The following is a 19638-nucleotide window of genomic DNA, read 5'->3' as shown; positions in this document are numbered from 1 at the left end:
CCCTGCCCAGTTAAGACCACTGAATATTGATAATAATAAAAACATTACAGAGTACTTAATTAGGTGCCAACCCCATACCAAGCGCTTCATGTATATTATCTCATTTAATCAGCTAAACAATTAGTTGGGTACTATTATTATCCCCTCCCACTTTTCAGATAAGGAAACTGAGACTTAGAAAACTGAAGTTAGGGTTGTCTGTAGCCAGGAAGCAGTGTGCTGAGATATGCATCAGTGGAGTCTGATCACTTGTTCCTGTAGCATTTTATTTCCAGAATGCCTCCTGAGCCACTGGCTTCCCCAATATCTGCACCCACCATCTACAGGACTACCAAAAAAGGAAATCAAATGATGGGCTTAATAAAACATCGAAAACATTATTTTACGTTTCCAAAGCTATACTTGTTCCAATGGGCACTGAGCGGGAAGGAAAAAATAGTGTTAACCTCTTCATTAGTGAGTCCTCCCCACCAGCCTGATTCAGCCCCCTAAACAATAGATATAATTACACTGAACAACTGTGTGTTTATTTCCATGTCTAGACACAGAGGTTGCATTTGAAAACAAAAGAGAAGAGAAAAAGGAAAGCACCCTGCTGTTTTTTTAATTCTTTGTGTCAAACTTTTTCTCTTCCTGGATGCCTTTCTTGTGATCAGGAGAGTATCAAGACTTTTAAAAACAAACAAACAAAAAAACAAAAAAACCCTTTTGTAGAGGAATTAGTATTAATTTAGGAGTAAAACAACAATTATTTAAACAGCCTCTAGTCTGAGTAGAAACAAGTCATTTTAAACCTTAGAGGATTCACCACCTGCCAATGCAGGGGTCACGGGTTCAATCCCTGGTCCGGGAAGATCCCACATGCCGCAGAGCAACTAAGCCCGTGCGCCACAACTACCGAGCCTGCACACCACAACTACTGAAACCCCCGCACCCTAGAGCCCATGCTCTGCAACGGGAGAAGCCACGACAATGAGAAGCCCGCGCACCACAACGAAGAGTAGCCCCCACTCGCTGCAACTAGAGAAAGCCCACACGCAGCAACAAAGACCCAACACAGCCAAAAATAAATTAAATTAAATTAAAAAACAAAACAAAATGAAAAAAACCTTAGAGGATTCAGAAAATCGTGAATGGATGCTAAAGCTAGTGATAGAGTTTCACGAGGAATAGGTTTTTTACATAGTGTCAGAGGAGTACCTCCCCACAAATTACATATTGATTGTAAAGGGGCAAATAGTAACTTGACAGTGGCAAGACCTGCCAGACAGCAGCTTTACCACGCAATCCAAGTTCACGTCACCAGTATTCAGACAAAGTGACACCAGGAAAACTGACAGCAGGTGCCTCCTGAAATAAGGCACTGAGAAAGACAACATCATTTCTGCCCCGAAATGCATGACCTGAATCTAAACATGAAGGAACTGCAGACAAGCTCAGATGAAAGGACAGTTTACAAAATAACTGGCCTATATTCTTCAAAGGCATCAATGTCATGGAAGACAAAGACAGATTGAAGAACTGTTTTCAGATTAAAGAAGAACGAAGTACAATTGAGTGGATTTTAGTTTATTCTCAGAGGTTTGCAATCCTCATTACTCTGATTCCAGGACATTTTCATCATCCCCCAAAGAAACTCTCAAACTCATTAGCAGTCACTCCCCATCCCCCTCCTCCCAGCCCTGCAACCACTGATCTACTTTCTGTATCTATGGATTTGCCTATTCTGGACATTTCGTATGAACAGAATCATAGAGTATGTGGTCTTTTGCGACTGGCTTCTTTCACTTAGCATGTTTTCATGTTGTAGCATGTGTCAGTACTTTTCTCCTTTTTATGGCCAAATGACGTTACATTGTATAAGATATACCACATTTTGTTTATCCATGCATCAGTTGACAGGCTGTTTCCTTTTTTTTTTTTTGGATATTATCAATAATGCTGCTATGAACATTTATGTATAAGTATTTGTGGGAACATTTGTTTTCACCTCTCTTGGGTGATCTATCTAGGAGCGGAACTGCTGGGTTTTAAGTTTTTGAACTGCTTTTGGAAGTGGCTACACTATTTTACATTTCCAACAACAATGTATGTTCCAATTTCTCCACATCCTCACCAACATTTTCTATTGCCCATCTTTTTTATTATAGCCATCCTAGTGGGTGTGAAATGGTATCTCATTATGGTTTGACTTGCATCTCTAATGACTGATGATGTTGAGCATCTTTTCATGTGCTTATTGGCCATTTGGATATCTTTGGAGGAACTTCTGTTCAGATCCTTTGTCCATTTTTAAATTGGGTTGTTTTTTTTTTTTTTAAGTGTTTTCTTTTTTTAAAAAATTTTATTTATTTATTTATTTTTGGCTATGTTGGGTTTTCGTTTCTGTGCGAGGGCTTTCTCTAGTTGCAGCGAGCGGGGGCCACTCTTCATCGTGGTGCGCGGGCCTCTCACTGTCGCGGCCTCTCTTGTTGCGGAGCACAGGCTGCAGACGCGCAGGCTCAGTAGTTGTGGCTCACGGGCCTAGTTGCTCCGCGGCATGTGGGATCTTCCCAGACCAGGGCTCGAACCCATGTCCCCTGCATTGGCAGGCAGATTCGCAACCACTGCGCCACCAGGGAAGCCCTGGGTTGTCTTTTTTTTTTTTTTTTTTTTTGTGGTATGCAGGCCTCCCTCCATTGCGGCCTCTCCCGTTGCGGAGCACAGGCTCCGGACGCGCAGGCTCAGCGGCCATGGCCCACGGGCCCAGCCGCTCCGCGGCACGTGGGATCCTCCCAGACCGGGGCGCGAACCCGGTTCCCCTGCATCGGCAGGCGGACGCGCAACCACTGCGCCACCAGGGAAGCCCTGGGTTGTCTTTTTATGGTTGAGTTGTAAGCGTTCTTTTTATATTCTGGATACTAGACTTTTACCAGATACGTAATTGCAAATATTTCCTCCCACTCTGTGAGTGATCTTTTAATTTTCTTGATAGTGTCTTTTGATGCACAAAAGTTTTTAATTTTGATGAAGTCCAACGTATCTGTTTTTTCTTTTGTTGCTGTGCTTTAAGTGTCATATCTTAAACCACATATCTATGTAAGAAACCATTGCCTAATCCAAGGTCACAAAGATTTATACCCATGTTTTCTCCTAAGAGTTTTATAGTATTAGCTTCTTTGGATTTTGAAGGCAAAATTATACCACCTTTGAATGTGCTGCTCCAGCCCACTTGCCTTAAAGAAGCCAGTTTTAAGTGGGGTCCCAGAGTAATAAAACTCTGCAGTGAATTCAGGCTGTGGTACAAGCCACCCTGCCACTTGGGCCTTTTGACACAGCATAGCACTTGAATGTTTTTGGTAAATAAAAGTACCAGACAAAGCCCCAGTAGGAAAATCATAGTCTAAATAGGTACAATTTTGCAGCAAAGCCATGCCCTCTTCTGCTATTAACTATTCTACTTTTGAGGAAAAGTTTCTGGTTTGTTACTAAGCCCTGATAGGACCAGATGCTTGGCTGTGAGAAATCTGGTAACTCTATAGACTGGGTGCTCTCTGATCTGCCAAGCCATGAGGTCAGGCATGTGCAGCAGCATTGCATCCTTAGATGGTGGTGGTGCACGTACACATGAGAGCAGATTGGAGCAGGTCTAAAAGGCATACGCAAAGTGTATAAGCATATGGCTAGGACTTATTCAACACCTACTTCTCCTTTGACACCCACTCCTGTTGCATTGCCGCCCCTCCATCAAGCCACACCATGACCTCGTGGAGAGTTTCCTAGGACCAGGTTTGGATAAAGAAAAAGCTCATACCTGGTTGACTGGTTTGTGAAGATCCCTTCCAGAATTCCTTCTCCCATATGTACATTTCCTCTCAAGGCTGCCCACCCCAAATCTTACTCCACTATCATTTCTTGCACAATGGTCTTGCTTGAAACCACCCCAGTGTAGTAAGCTGTAGCTGCTTCTGTCAACAGAAAGCCCCAAGTGGACACAGATGGCACATGACAAAGGCATATTTACCAAAGTATAGCCGAGGCAAAGGCTGGAAGAGTCCCTACTCTGAATGATCTCAGGTACAAGCCTGGCCAATAAAATTTCTGTTCAGAAAACACCTTGAACCAATTAGCTTCTACATGACTCAGGCATACACCTGAGGTATTTGGTAAATACACTACTCTCTAGTATTTGATCTTTTTTTAAAAATTGAAGTATAGGGCTTCCCTGGTGGCGCAGTGGTTGACAGTCCGCCTGCCGATGCAGGGGACGCGAGTTCGTGCCCTGGTCTGGGAGGATCGCACATGCCGCGGAGCGGCTAGGCCCGTGAGCCATGGCCGCCGAGCCTGTGCATCCGGAGCCTGTGCTCCGCAACGGGAGAGGCCACAACAGTGAGAGGCCTGCGTACCGTAAAAAAAAAAAAACAAACACATAAAATAAATAAGCTTCAAGGATATATCGTACAGCACAGGGAACATAGCCAATATTTTATAATAACTGTAAATGCAGCATAACCTGTAAAAATTGTGAATCACTATGTTGTACACCTGAAACTTATTTAATATTGTAAATCAACTATGCCTCAGTGGAGTTCCCTGGTAGTCCAGTGGTTAGGACTTGGCGCTTTCACTGCCGTGGCCCAGGTTCAATCCCTAGTCGGGGAACTAAGATCCTACCAGCTGTGCCGTGCAGCCAAAGGTTAAAAAATATTTTTTTTAATTAAAAAAAAATTATGCCTCAATAAAAAATAAATAAATGATTTTTAAAAAGAAAAAGAGGGATTCGCTGGTGGCGCAGTGGTTGGGGGTCCGCCTGCCGATGCAGGGGACACGGGTTCGTGCCCCGGTCCGGGAGGATCCCACATGCCGCGGAGCAGCTGGGCCGGTGAGCCATGGCTGCTGAGCCTGCGCGTCCGGAGCCTGTGCTCCGCAACGGGAGAGGCCACAGCAGTGAGAGGCCCGCGTACCGCAAAAAAAAAAAAAGAAAGAAAAAGAAAAAGAAAAAGAAATGGAAGCCTAGATGAAAATAGCAGTCATTATAATATATTTGCCACAAAGAAAGGCAATCATGTTGGAAGCACTGGCTTCTCCAGGCAGTGCTGGACCTGTGCTTCTGACCTTCTCATAGCCTCCTTCTGTCACTGTGTTCCTTTATTTCTACATAGACTCTAACCCCTCCCATTGACCTGTTCCTTTTCATTTCCTAATATCATCAATTAACCAGCCTCCATCTTACCCTGGGTCAGGGTGACAGTCTAGTTTGCCTGGTGACTTCACATAGCTAAGCTCAACCACTGTCATTTTATTTGCCAACTCTGGATAAAGCCAAAGCCTTATATCGTTGCTGCATTGTGTATATGAATTACTATCTACAGAAAACAAGAATTGTTTTTAATCCCACAAACCAAAAGTAGGTTAGCCCTCAGTATCTTTTCACACCTTGCTGGTTTCTCACTTTGTTTTCTCTCAAAATAGTTAAACAGAATACAAACCAGCAGGGGTTGCCCACAGTTGTTAGCAGGACTGCTATCTATCACTGAAACTGACCTGTCAATCCTTCCCTCCCCTTTCCCTACTTTAAAGTCCTCTGCCTCCTATAATACCCTGCTGGGGGCAAAGTCCTTCACAGAGTGGCCAGTGTACAGTACAAACAGAGCCTTGACACATATTGCAGGCTGAAATCAAGAATGGTAGGGACATGAAATGCAAATCAAAAGCACGATGAGATATCACCTCATACCTGTCAGAACAGCTATCATCAAAAAGACCATAAATAACAAATGTTGGCAAGGATGTAAACTTGAAAATCTTGTACACTGTTGGTGGGAATGTAAATTGGTGCAGCCACTGCAGAAAACAGCATGGAGGTTCCTCAAAAGCTAAAAATATAACTACCAGGGACTTCCCTGGCAGTCCAGTGGTTAAGACTCCAAGCTTCCATTGCAGCGGACACGGGTTCGATCCCTGGTCAGGGAACTAAGATCCTGCATGCCACACAGTGCGGCCTAAATAAATAAATAAATAAGAACTACCATACGATCCAGCAATTCCACTCCTGAGTATATATCCAAAAAAAATGAAAACATTAATTCGAAAAGATACATGCACCCCAATGTTCATATCAGCATTATAGCCAAGATATGGAAGCAACACAAGTGTCTATAAACAGATGAATGGATAAAGAAAATCTGGTGTATATATATATATATATATATATATATATATATATATATATATATACACAATAGAATACTACTCAGCCATAAAAAAGAATGAAATTCTGCCATTTGCAACAATATGAATGGATCTGGAGGACATTATGCTCAGTGAAATAAGTCAGACAGAAGAAGACAAATATGGTATGTCATCACATATATGTGAAATCTAAAAAAATAAAACAAACTCATCAATATAACTAAACAGAAGCAGACTCACAGATACAGAGAACAAACTAGTGGTTTACCAGTGGGGAGAGGTGAGAGGGAGGGAGGCAAGAAGGGGTAGGAGATTAAGAGATACAAACTACTATTTATAAAATACATAAGCCACAAGGATATATCGTATAGCACAGGGAATACAGCCAGTAATTTATAATAACTTTAAATAGAGTATAAGCTATAAAAATTTTAAATCACTATATCGTACACCTGAAACTAATATAATATTGTAAATCAACTATACTTCAATTAAAAAATTTTTTTAATGGTAGGGACATGAAATAAAGCAAAATTGTCAGGACAGGAAATCAGATAGCAAGCCTTGTCCGTTTGCAAGTGCACAGGACAAGGTATATATAGAGAGAGCTGGGTTTGATTTCCCAGCACTTGCTGCAATTGAGCGAGGTCCAGCTGCTGGCAGGAAAGGTGATTAAACAGTAGCCAGGAGCCAGAACAATCAAAGTTACCCACAGGAGAAAATATCTTGATTAATTTCCGTTTGCATTACTTGCTATTAATAGTATGGCCTTGGCCTCCTTGTACTGCCTCAGGAAAGGGATTTGTGGCCCTATTGTTCTTCCTCCTGTTTTATTGATAAATGAAAGGGCAAAGGTGGAAGACATACTCCCAGTTGGCAAAGCTGTGAGACTAAACCAGCTGGACTGAGGAGGAGAGACTTGAGATTGGCGCACACCAGGGTCTCCGGTACTGTGGAGAGAAACAAGTCATAGAGGAGACGTTTCTATATAAAGACAGTGGCTAATCCATGCAACAGATACATCCTTTCAACAGATACAGACTGAATGGAGGAGCAGAGTGAGAGATCACAACCAGTCTCTCTATGTGGTTACTTGTGTATATCGTTCAGTCAAGTTCTTGAAATTCATATTGCAACTGGACCCACCATGTTTAAACTTGACAGTCCAAAGGGAGGTATTATCTTGGTCAGATCACATATTCTCAAAGCAAGCAGTCTTAAAATGCTGAGCCTAAATGTATAACTTGTAATGGGGTGTCACCTAGCGGATGTGGGAAATTTATGTTTTCAAGTTAGGGGTGTAGGTATGTACACCAATCCCAAAGGTCTAAACTCACGCTAATACACGTGTAATGAGAGCCACATATGTGGGAGGTGTGTGGAGAGCCGGGGACCACGAAGGCCATATCCAAGGCCAATTCTGAGGCTTAGTATGATGAGGTCTTGGAAAAGGTGCAGCAGTGGCTGTGGAAATGGGCAAAGGTTGTAAGAGGCATTTCCCAAGAATGGACGGTGAAAGATGCTTCTAGGTTTTGACCCTGTATGCCTGCAGCCAGGCCGTTCATCTGGTCTAAGGATCTGCTGGACGATCCCAGAGACTCCAATGCACTGAGCCATGTCCTGTGTCCACAGCTCTGAGTTCAGGAATGTTGTAGACCAGGGGGCTTACCTGAGGTTGGGCAGGGTGATAATCAGTCATGCTGAGGGTACGTAAATCAGGCGGCTTACCTGAGGTCGGGCAGCGTGATGATCAGTCATGCTGAGGGTACGTAAATGGTGCCCCACAGTGAAACCCCAGAGTGTTTAGCCCCAGGATTGGTGAGGGTCACCTGGCCCAGCGCATACCAGGTTGATACATACACACAGCAGTCTGGGCCCAGGAGGGGGCAGTTGAGCTTCCTGGAGGCTGAATGTGACCCCGGAGACCCAGACGTTCCCATCTGCACCTCACCCCACCACCAGCACACGCACATTTATGGTGAGATTGTTTAGGTTCCGAAGCTTGCACTTTTGTCCATCCCAAAGATTGCTGCTGATTGATTTGTTTTCTGACTGCTCGCTTCCTTATGGATCCCCTAGGTATGTAAAACCTGTTTGATTTACCCAAGGGGGTGACTGGGCTTGGCTTTCCTTCCCTCGGAGCCAGCTACTGACATTCATCAATACAGCTGACAAACCCGGGTGAGGAAGTGAGGCTCTAGAAACTCCTACGTGCTGTGGTCAGAACGGCCTCCTCTTCATCATAGAAGGTTCAGTGACATTTAAAACAGTTGCCTAGGGACTTCCCTGGTGGTCCAGTGGTTAGGGTTCTGCCTTCCAATGCAGGGGGCGTGGGTTCAATCCTTGGTTTGGGAATTAAGATTCCCAAAGATTCCACATGCCTCACAGTGTGGCCAAAAATTTAAAAATAAAATAAAATAAAAATAAATATAGGGCTTCCCTGGTGGCGCAGTGGTTGCGCGTCCGCCTGCCGATGCAGGGGAACCGGGTTCGCGCCCCGGTATGGGAGGATCCCACATGCCGCGGAGCGGCTGGGCCCGTGAGCCATGGCCGCTGAGCCTGCGCGTCCGGAGCCTGTGCTCCGCAACGGGAGAGGCCACAACAGAGGAAGGCCTGCATGCCACAAAAAAAAAAAAATAAATAAATAAATAAATATAAAACAGTTGCCTAACTTTACCTCTTAACTGGCAATGGCCAAGCAGTCCTACACACAAAGAAGGAACTTGAAACAATTCATAACAGGGGTTTACAGGTACCAACCTACCTAGTACACTGGGCTTTCCCGAAGGCGGCTGGCCTGGAGTGAGAGACAGCAGGTTCTGGAAAGAAAAATGACCATAAGAGACAAGTCTTGTTTAATTTACCTAAAGGGTGTCTGCATTTGACTTTTCTTCCATCAGCCCCTTCTATAGACAAATTGTGTCTGCACAGCTATCATGCAATGGAAGAGAAGGTGCCTGTGTAAAGATGTTGGTTGTAACACTTTGAAATAGCAAAATATTAGAAAATATCTCAATGATCACTGTGGAGGATTGGTTGTATAAATCAAGACACATCTATACCATGAAATACTAAGTAACCATGAGAGGAAAAGGTAGAGAAAATATATTTCAAAAACATATGAAAAATAATGGTTTTCAAAACATTGGACATCAGGTGATAAAAAAAACAGTGATCCTTGTGGGACAAGAAACAAACAGGACCCTTTAACATGGCCTGTGGGACCAGGAATAGTCTGGCTCCTCCCTGCCCCGGGGACCTCACCTTGCCCCTCGTTCTCTCTGCTCAAGCCATACTGAACATATGTTCATCCCTCACACTCAGCAGGATCCCTCTCACCACAGGGCCTTTGTACATGCTCTTCCCTTTACCTTGTTAATTTCTACCTTCAGCTCTAGCTTCTTCAGGCTTTCTCTGAGCCTCCTGACTCCTGGGCTAGGTCACATCCCACAAAAGACACTCTCAGAATCGCATCATTCTGCTCCTTCTACCTCTCATTTGTCATAACATATTATATAACATAATAACAAATATATACAATCAAATGTATATACATACATATGACTCCGTTAATATCTACAGCTTCATTGGTTTGTAAATAGACAGGGTCTGTGTTCATTTTCATTCTCCATTGAATTGACGCTTTAGCACAGTACCTTCCATAACTATTTGTTAAATGTGCAAATCAGTGAATGCAATTCTTTTTTTTTTTGCGGTACGTGGACCTCTCACTGTTGTGGCCTCTCCCGTTGCAGAGCACAGGCTCCGGACACGCAGGCTCAGCAGCCATGGCTCACGGGCCCAGCCACTCCGCCGTATGTGGGATCCTCCCGGACCGGGGCACGAACCCGTGTCCCCTGCATCGGCAGGCGGACTCTCAACCACTGCGCCACCAGGGAAGCCCAACATTTATTATTATTCATTCAACTTTAAATATCACACTGACAGTATCATTCTGAAACTTGCTTTTTAATTTTTTTTATTTAAAAAAATTAAAAAGGGACTTCCCTGGTGGTGCAGTGGTGATTTGGGGGGTGATTTTTGAAATATTTAGTAGCAAATGTGGCATAGGCACTTTTCATTCAGTACTGGAGTCATCTGTAAACATCCAGCATAACCATACACATGAACACTAACCATATATCAATATTAGCCCTGACGACATCACAATACCAAAATTTCTAATGCAAACTTATGGTTTTTCATTCTGAGTTATTACAGGATTTACATGGGACTGTAAATAATGAAATAATAAATTTAAATGACACAAGCAAAAATAAAATCAGATCTATTTGCTTAGTTTCATTTAGAAACTGAAGCAGGGGGCTTCCCTGGTGGCGCAGTGGTTGAGAATCTGCCTGCTAACGCAGGGGACACAGGTTTGAGCCCTGGTCTGGGAAGATCCCACATGCCGTGGAGCAACTAGGCCCGTGTGCCACAACTACTGAGCCTGCGCGTCTGGAGCCTGTGCTCCACAACAAGAGAGGCCGCGATAGTGAGAGGCCCGCGGGCCCGCGCACCACGATGAAGAGTGGCCCCCGCTTGCCACAACCAGAGAAAGCCCTCGCACAGAAACGAAGACCCAACACAGCCAAAAATAAATAAATAAACAAATGTGGGGTTTAAAAAAAAAAAAGACTATTATAATAAAAAAAAAGAAACTGGAGCAGTTAAGATTAGTTTCAGGGACTTCCCTGGTGGCACAGTGGTTAAGACTCTGCGCTCTGAATGCAGGGGGCCCGGGTTTGATCCCTGGTCAGGGAACTAGATCCCACATACATGCTGCAACTAAGAGTTCGCATGTCACAACTAAGGAGCCCGCATGCCGCAACTAAGGAGCCCTCGAGCTACAACTTAGGAGCCCAAGAGCTGCAACTAAGGAGCCCGCTTGTCACAACTAAGACCCGGCACAAGCAAATAAATAAATTAATTTAAAAAAAAAGATTAGGGGCTTCCCTGGTGGCACAGTGGTTGAGAATCTGCCTGCTAACGCAGGGGACACGGGTTCGAGCCCTGGTCTGGGAAGATCCCACATGCCGCGGAGCAACTAGGCCCGTGAGCCACAACTACTGAGCCTGCACGTCTGGAGCCTGTGCTCCGCAACAGATCCCACATACATGCTGCAACTAAGAGTTCGCATGTCACAACTAAGGAGCCCGCATGCCGCAACTAAGGAGCCCTCGAGCTACAACTTAGGAGCCCAAGAGCTGCAACTAAGGAGCCCGCTTGTCACAACTAAGACCCGGCACAAGCAAATAAATAAATTAATTTAAAAAAAAAGATTAGGGGCTTCCCTGGTGGCACAGTGGTTGAGAATCTGCCTGCTAACGCAGGGGACACGGGTTCGAGCCCTGGTCTGGGAAGATCCCACATGCCGCGGAGCAACTAGGCCCGTGAGCCACAACTACTGAGCCTGCACGTCTGGAGCCTGTGCTCCACAACAAGAGAGGCTGCAATAGTGAGAGGCCCGTAAACTGCAATGAAGAGTGGCCCCTGCTTGCCACAACAAGAGAAAGCCCTCACACAGAAACGAAGACCCAACACAGCAAAAATAAATAATCAATAAACTCCTACCCCCAACATCTTCTTTAAAAAAAAAAATAAAAAGATTAGTTTAGCTTTATGTGATAGAACGCCCAAATTAACAATGAATAGGGGCTTTCCTGGTGGTGCAATGGTTAAGAATCCGCCTGCCAATGCAGGGGACAAGGTTCAAGCCTTTGCCGGGAAGATCCCACATGCCATAGAACAGCTAAGCCTGTGCGCCACAACTACTGAGCCTGCGCTCTAGAGCCCGCAAGCCACACTACTGAGCCCACTTGCCACAAGTACCGAAGCCCGCGTGCCTAGAGCCTGTGCTATGCAACAAGAGAAGCCACCGCAATGAGAAGCCTGCACACCGCAACAAAGAGTAGCCCCCGCTCACCGCAACTAGAGAAAGCCCGTGCGCAGCAACGAAGACCCAACGCAGCCAAAAATAAATAAATAAAATAAATAAATTTTTAAAAAACCAAAAAACAATGAATAAGCCTTGCATGCAACACACACACAAATGCAGTCTGGAATTGGTATGGAGTGTCTACGATATCATCAGGAATGCAGGCTCTTTAAGCTTTCCACTCCTCTATCCCTTGGACTCTTGGCTTCAGGATCTCAGATAGCTGTTAGAGTTCCAGCCATCACATTTACATTCTAGGCAGCAGGATGGAGAATTGGAAGAAAAAGAAAAAAGAGAAAAAGAAGACATGCAAAAACCTTTTAAAGCAGCAGTCCTGTGACTACACCTAGCTGCCAGGGAGAGTAGGAGAAGGGAGCCTTTGATAAGCGAAAATTATAGATTGTATGACTTTTTTTAAAATATTCAATGCTTTATTTTTTTATTGGACTATAGTTGATTTACAATGTTGTGTTACCTTCGGCTGTTCAGCAAAGTGAATCAGTTATACATACACAAATATCCACTCTTTTTTTAAATTCTATTCCCATACAGGTCATTACATAGTATTGGGCAGAGTTCCCTGTGCTATACAGTAGGTCCTTTTTAGTTATCTATTTTATACATAGCAGTGTGTTTATGTCAATCCCAATCTCCCAATTTATCCCTCCCCCCCACCACTGACTGTATGACTTTGGAAGATGAACTCATTTGGGGTAGATGGCTAAGAGTCTCTACTTCAGAAATGTTCACATTTTACATATTTCTAAAAGGTGGGGGAAAACTACAGTTCTCAGGAACCTAAGAAGTTGATTACCAGGGGTGGTTGGGTGGAAAAGGGTAAAAAGAGAAGATAATGGGAATGGGGAGTGCAGGTGAGGATAGGGCTACAGTTTTCTGAGAATGCCTTTTTTATTTTTAATTTTTGGCTGCATTGGGTCTTCCTTGCTGCACGCGGGCTTTTCTCTAGTTGCTGCGATGGGGGGCTACTCTTCGTTGCGGTGCGCGGGTTTCTCATTGCGGTGGTTTCTCTTGTGGAGCACGGGCTCTAGGCGCACGGGCTTCAGTTGTTGTGGCACTGGGGCTCAGTAGTTGTGGCTCACGGGCTCTGGAGCACAGGCTCAGTAGTCGTGTTGCATGGGTTTAGCTGCTCCGTGGCATGTGGGATCTTCCCCAAACAGGGCTCGAACCTGTGTCCCCTGCGCTGGCAGGCGGATTTTTAACCACTGCGCCACCAGGGAAGTCCACACATGGAATAATTTCAATTTCAAAAAGATTAAGGACTGCAGTTGATTAAAACATATTGAACATATAAAAAAATATGAGTTCAGAATAATTTTTTAGAAAAGAAATAGTCCTAGAGATTGTTGGGACATCAACTTACTCCTCGGAACATCAATAATTATAGGGAAAGAACTAAGCATTCATCCTACCTTTCTGATATAAACTGAATTTCAGTGTAACCAAATATCATTGTGGACAAGGGAAAGTTTTTCAGTGCAGAAGAATTCTAGCTAGGGCTAGGACTAAGGTAAGGCAAAGGAGATGCCTAGTGTATAAAATTCACAGAGGCTCTCAGCCCTGATTCTAGTTAACAGAGGCAGGAGTGTCGAAAGTCGAAAATTGTTTCAACTATTAGTGAAATAACTGATTAAGGCAGTGGTCATTAGTGCTTCAGAAACCACTAGGAGAAAGGCTGCTAGGAAATGTATAAAAATCAGACTGTCAGGGACTTCCCTGGTGGTGCAGTGGTTAAGAATCCACCTGCCAATGCAGGGGACACTGGTTCGAGCGCTGGTCCAGGAAGATCGCACATGCCACAGAGCAACTAAGCCCATGTGCCATAACTACTGAGCCCAGGTGCTGCAACTACTGAAGCCCGCATGCCTAGAGCCCATGCTCTGCAACAAGAGAAGCCACCACAATGAGAAACCCGTGCACCGCAACGAAGAGTAGCCCCCCGTTCGCCCCAACTAGAGAAAAGTCTGCGCACAGCAACAAAGACCCAACACAGCAAAAAAAAAAAAAAAAATCATCAGACTGTCACTATCTGAACCCAAGGATCAATCTTAATGTCACCAAAAATGAGACAGAAAGTATAACATGCCTCCAGACAGTGATGCAAAAAGTACACAGCACCACCTAGGAAAGATTCTCAGGGAAAAGTTTTTTTTAATCATAATATAATCAAGCCTTTAAAACTGATCTCCAGTCCACAGGAAATAATGAGCATAAAGGATGTGGTCCACAAGGAAGCAATATACCAGATCTCAAAGGAGGGATCTTATATTGGACTCTAATTTCATCAACCGGTCAATGAAAGAAAAAATAAAAGGGTAGGGGACTGTTCTAGATTAAGAGAAACATAGGACTTAAAAGACTTATAAGAAACACAAGAGACATAACCAAATAAAAGAGATCTTGTTTGATCCTGATTCTAAACAGAAATTACAGAAAGAGTATTTTTACACAATAGAGGAAATTTGAGTATGGCTTGGTAATTGAATGATATTAAGGAATTATTTTGAATTGTGTTAGATGTGATAATGGCCTTGTGGTTATGCAAGAAAGTATTTGGATATTCCTTTTGGGGTGCATACTGAAGTGTTTAGAAGTGAATGGTATGATGTCTGGGAATTGATTTAAAATATTCCAGCAACAAAAACATAAGAAGGGGACAGGGGAGATGAAATAAGTCGATGACAAAACAAAGCTAGGGGATAGACACATAGGATTTGTTATACTTTCAAATAAATTCCACCTTATAATATGTATCCTAGAGAAGAACTTGTAACAGTGCACATGTCCAAGCGTGGTTCTGCAGCTGTGTTTGTAAAATGAAAATTGGAAATGACTTGAGTCTGTCAATAAGAGACAAACAGTGATAAAGTGATAAGGGACTGTCCTTTCAGCAGTCCGTTCCTGCTCCTTCTGGTTAATAAAATCCTGAATTTATTTATCCCCCACATAAATGTTTTATGGATGCATTGTGATGAATCCAAGGCATAAGTTGGAATCTCTTTTGCCAGTAATTGATCCAGTGGTGGGCAGGCAACCAACTTCACCGAGGAGAACTAAGGGGAGATTTTGGTGAGAGACTTCTGGGAAAGATTCACTGTACTTCATTGATTCTAAGATACACACTCTTTCTTTTGTTTCTGAAATTATCAGGCTTCTCACAATCTCTGTTAGATGGCTGCTATGGTGCGTTTGTCATTCCCCATGTGTGTGCAAACTTGATCTGAAAATCTACCATTCGTGACTTCTGGTAAGATCCAGAAAGTGCCAGAATTAAAACCTGCAGCATGGGCCTTCTTGAGACAACAGTGGTGATTCTGTGAGGAGATTGCTGTCTTGCCAGTGTTCCTGAGGGCACAGAGGGTGAGGAACACAGACAGGGAAGGCACTGAATTGAGAAGTAATTTAGAGTGGAACTCTGGTGGGAAGACGTTCTGAAAATATCTTAAACAATTTATTTCATTTCTATTTTCTTGTTTTGTATACTCAGGAGTAATAAATAATTTAAAAAATTTTATGTCTAGGTCTCAAAGAGCTATTTATTTAAACATAAATTCTAAGGGATAAGAAAGCATTAAGTCAGTTTAATTGTCAGCACTCTTTATTTTTAGTAGTAAATTGATAGGATCTTGGGTTTGATGAAATGTGGTACCTATTTGTTAGAGAATAAGGCTGGAAAGGAAAATTCTTTTCCCCCTTCCTCCACTTCCTTTGGACACTGCGACAAGCAACGGTATTATGCTCAGAGCTACGGCCGTTATCTTGGGACCACAAGAGGAAGATAGAATCCCAGGGATGCCAAATTGCATCTTGACATTGCTGAGTCACTGACTTAGCAATGGAACAGTCTACCTGCAGATTTCTCATCAGTGAGATATTTAATGCCTTTATTATTTATGAGACTTTTCTTTTTTGGCTGCCCTGCGAGGCATGTGGGATCTTATTTCCCCAACCAGGGACTGAACCCAAGCCCCGTGAGTTGGAAGTGCGGAGTCTTAACCACTGAACTCCCAGGGAAGTCCCTATGAGACTTTTATGTAGGGATCATGCTACAAAAGTATACTTAAGTGATCATCATTTAGTGGAATACTATAAACTATATATGTTATTTAATATATATATAATACATTTATAATATGTTTATATAAATATATTATATATTTAAAATAAATATATATTATGAATATATATTTCAATCTCAAAAATGTAGCATTGAGTTGAAAAAGCAAGTTTCAGGGAATTCCTGGGCAGTCCAGGGGTTAGGACTTAGCGCTTTCACTGCCATGGCCCGGGTTCAATCCCTGGTTGGGGAACTAAGATCCCGCAAGCCTCATGGTGTGGCAAAAAAAAATTGTTTTTTAATTGAAAACATTTTTTAAACATTTTATTTTTATTTTTAAAATATTTATTTATTTACTTACTTATTTGGCTGTGCCGGGTCTTAGCTGCAGCACGCGGGATCTTTGTTGCCATGTGCAGGATCTTTTAGTTGCAGCATGCAGGCTCTTAGTTGCAGCATGCGAGATCTAGTTCCCTGACCAGGGATCAAACCCGGGCCCCCTGCATTGGGAGTGCAGAGTCTTAACCACTGCACCACCAGGGAAGTCCCTTTTTAATTTTTTTAAATAAAAAAAATTAAAAAGCAAGTTTCAGAATGATACTGTCAGTGTGATATTTAAAGTTGAATGAATAATAATAAATGTTGGGCTTCCCTGGTGGCGCAGTGGTTGAGAGTCCACCTGCCAACGCAGGGGACACGGGTTCGTGCCCCGGTCCGGGAGGATCCCACATGCCGTGGAGCGGCTGGGCCCGTGAGCCATGGCCGCTGAGCCTGCGCGTCTGGAGCCTGTGCTCCGCAACAGGAGAGGCCACAACAGTGAGAGGCCCGCGTACCGCAAAATAATAATAATAATAAATGTTGTTTATGGGTATATCATGTTTTAAACATGGACTACATGGACACATACCATCTTCAGAGAAGTGGCTACCTCTGGGAAGAGAGTAAGGGAAATGCAATCAGGAAGGCAATATAAATTGGACTCATCTGTACCAGTAATGGTTTTCAAAAGAAAGATCTGAAGAAAATGTGGTAAACGTTGACATTTGTCAAATCTGAGTGGTAAATAAACTTGTCATAATATATAATGTACTTTTCTGTGTTCTGAAATATCTCATGATGATGATGATAAAATTTTAACTACTCAATTTTCCCATTATTTATAGTTGAATAATCTTTCTGAATTCAGGTTTTAGAGAGTAATAAAAATATGTTTAACATACATATTTTTTTCTTCACTTGTAAATTGGAAATGTCCTCAAGGAGAAGGCACCAATGAGTCATTAAAAAAAACAAAACAAAACAAAACACAGGACTGGTGGTCCAGTGGTTAAGACTCCATGCTTCCACTGCAGGGGGCACCGGTTTGATGCCTGGTGGGGAAAGATCCTGCATGCCACAAGGTATGGCCAAAAAAAAAACCCCCCAAAAAACCCCACTCTACCTTGCTGGTTTGACACAGAATTAGATATTGGTAATGTCTGCACAACTTTGTGAATATACTAAAAACCATGGAATTATATACTTTAAAATGGTGAGTTGCATGGTATGTGCTTATATCTCAATTTTTTAAATTAGTCATTGTCCAATAACAATAACTTATTATTTTTCACCATTCTGGGGGTTGACTGAGCAGTTTTTCTTTTTTTTTTTTGGCTGCATTGGGTCTTCATTGCTGCGCGCGGGCTTTCTCTAGTTGTGGCCAGTGGGGGCTACTTCTCATTATGGTGGCTTCTCTTGTTGTGGAGCACAGGCTCTAGGCGCGTGGGCTTCAGTAGCTGCAGCACGTGGGCTCAGTAGTTGTGGTGCACGGGCTTAGTTGCTCCACAGCATGTGGGATCTCCCCGGACCATGGATCGAACCTGTGTCCCCTGCATTGGCAGGTGGACTCTCAACCACTGCACCACCAGGGAAGTCCCTGAGCAGTTTTTCTGTTTCATATGATGTTAGCTAGGATCACTCATGTGACTGCATTGAGCTGGCAGCTGGATTGGGCTAGAAGGTTCAAGAAGGCTTCATTCTTATGTCTGGAACCTTGGTGTTGGTTGTCAGTTGGGACATCTTGGCTCCCCTTCTCATGGTCTCGCTCCAGGAGGACAGTCTTATAGCCTTACAGCATGGTAGCTGAGTACAAGGGAGGAAAAGTGGACACTACCATGCCTTTCAAGGGCTAGAACCAAAACTGGCTCAGCATCACTTCTGCATTCTGTTGGTTGGAGCAAGTCACAACTCATATTCAAAGGGAGGGGAAGAGCAGCAATGTTCATATTGGGATGGGAGGGACTGGTGACAACCATTCTTGGAGACAGTCTTCCACAAGTGGCAAGGACCACATCGGGTTTGAGGCACTGTGGGTACACAGTGGTACCATCACTAGCTGGATGCAAACTGATTCGCCATGGTTGGTGACCAAGCAGAGTCCCACTGAGATTTTCCACCTCCCACGTTTTAAAAAAAATTTTTTATTTATGTATGTATTTATTTTTGGCTGCGTTGGGTTCGTTGCTGCATGCGGGCTTCCTCTAGTTGCAGCGAGAGGGGACTACTCTTTGTTGCGGTGCACGGGCTTCTCATTGTGGTGGCTTCTCTTGTTGCAGAGCAACGGCTCTAGGCCCGCAGGCTTCAGTAGTTGTGGCGCACGGGGTTAGTTGCTCTGCGGCATGCGGGATCTTCCCGGACCAGGGCTTGAACCCGTGTCCCCTGCACTGGCAGGCGGATTCTTAATCAATGCCCCACCGGGGAAGTCCCACACCTCCCAGGTCTGAATTAATAACTCTTCTCCCTCCCTGTAAACGAGGGAGAGCTGCTGATATGGAAAGGTGAGAGAAGAAACCCAAGATGTTTTCCACATAGGCGAATTCTAGAACCTTTAAAGCTGAATGTAACAGTTAAGATAATAGTTGCTTACTAGTCTTGTTACTTGGGAAAGTGGGTTAACACCTCATTTTCCATATCCGTGAAATGGATAAGGTCCAACAGCTGGGACCACATGTGAGAAAGTGAAAAATGGCTGTGCTGACAAGCCTGGAGACTAAGAGAAAAACAATTCTGCTAGCAGAACACTCCCAGCGGGACATACACTACACTCACAGAATATGAACATGTTCAGAGAAGGTTACACCATAATTGTGTTCTACACCATAATTGTGTTTGGGACAAGACAGAAATGAAGCCCTCCATAAGCACAAAAATGAGGGAACACCTCCTTCTTCTAACATGAGTGATGCAGCTCCCTGACCAATGACAACTCTCTAGCCTTGCTTTAATCCTCCTGCCTCCTAGATAAAAACTACTAGATAAAAACTATACCAATGACAACTCTCTAGCCTTGCTTTTTTTTTTTTTTTTTTTTTTTGCGGTACGCGGGCCTCTCACCGCTGTGGCCACTCCCGTTAAGAACACTCGGGCTTCCCTGTTGGCGCAGTGGTTGAGCGTCCGCCTGCCGATGCAGGGGATA

The sequence above is a fragment of the Physeter macrocephalus genome, chromosome 18 (genome assembly GCF_002837175.3).
Source record: "Physeter macrocephalus isolate SW-GA chromosome 18, ASM283717v5, whole genome shotgun sequence".
NCBI classification, from domain to species: domain Eukaryota; kingdom Metazoa; phylum Chordata; class Mammalia; order Artiodactyla; family Physeteridae; genus Physeter; species Physeter macrocephalus.
This window is presented reverse-complemented; position numbering follows the sequence as displayed.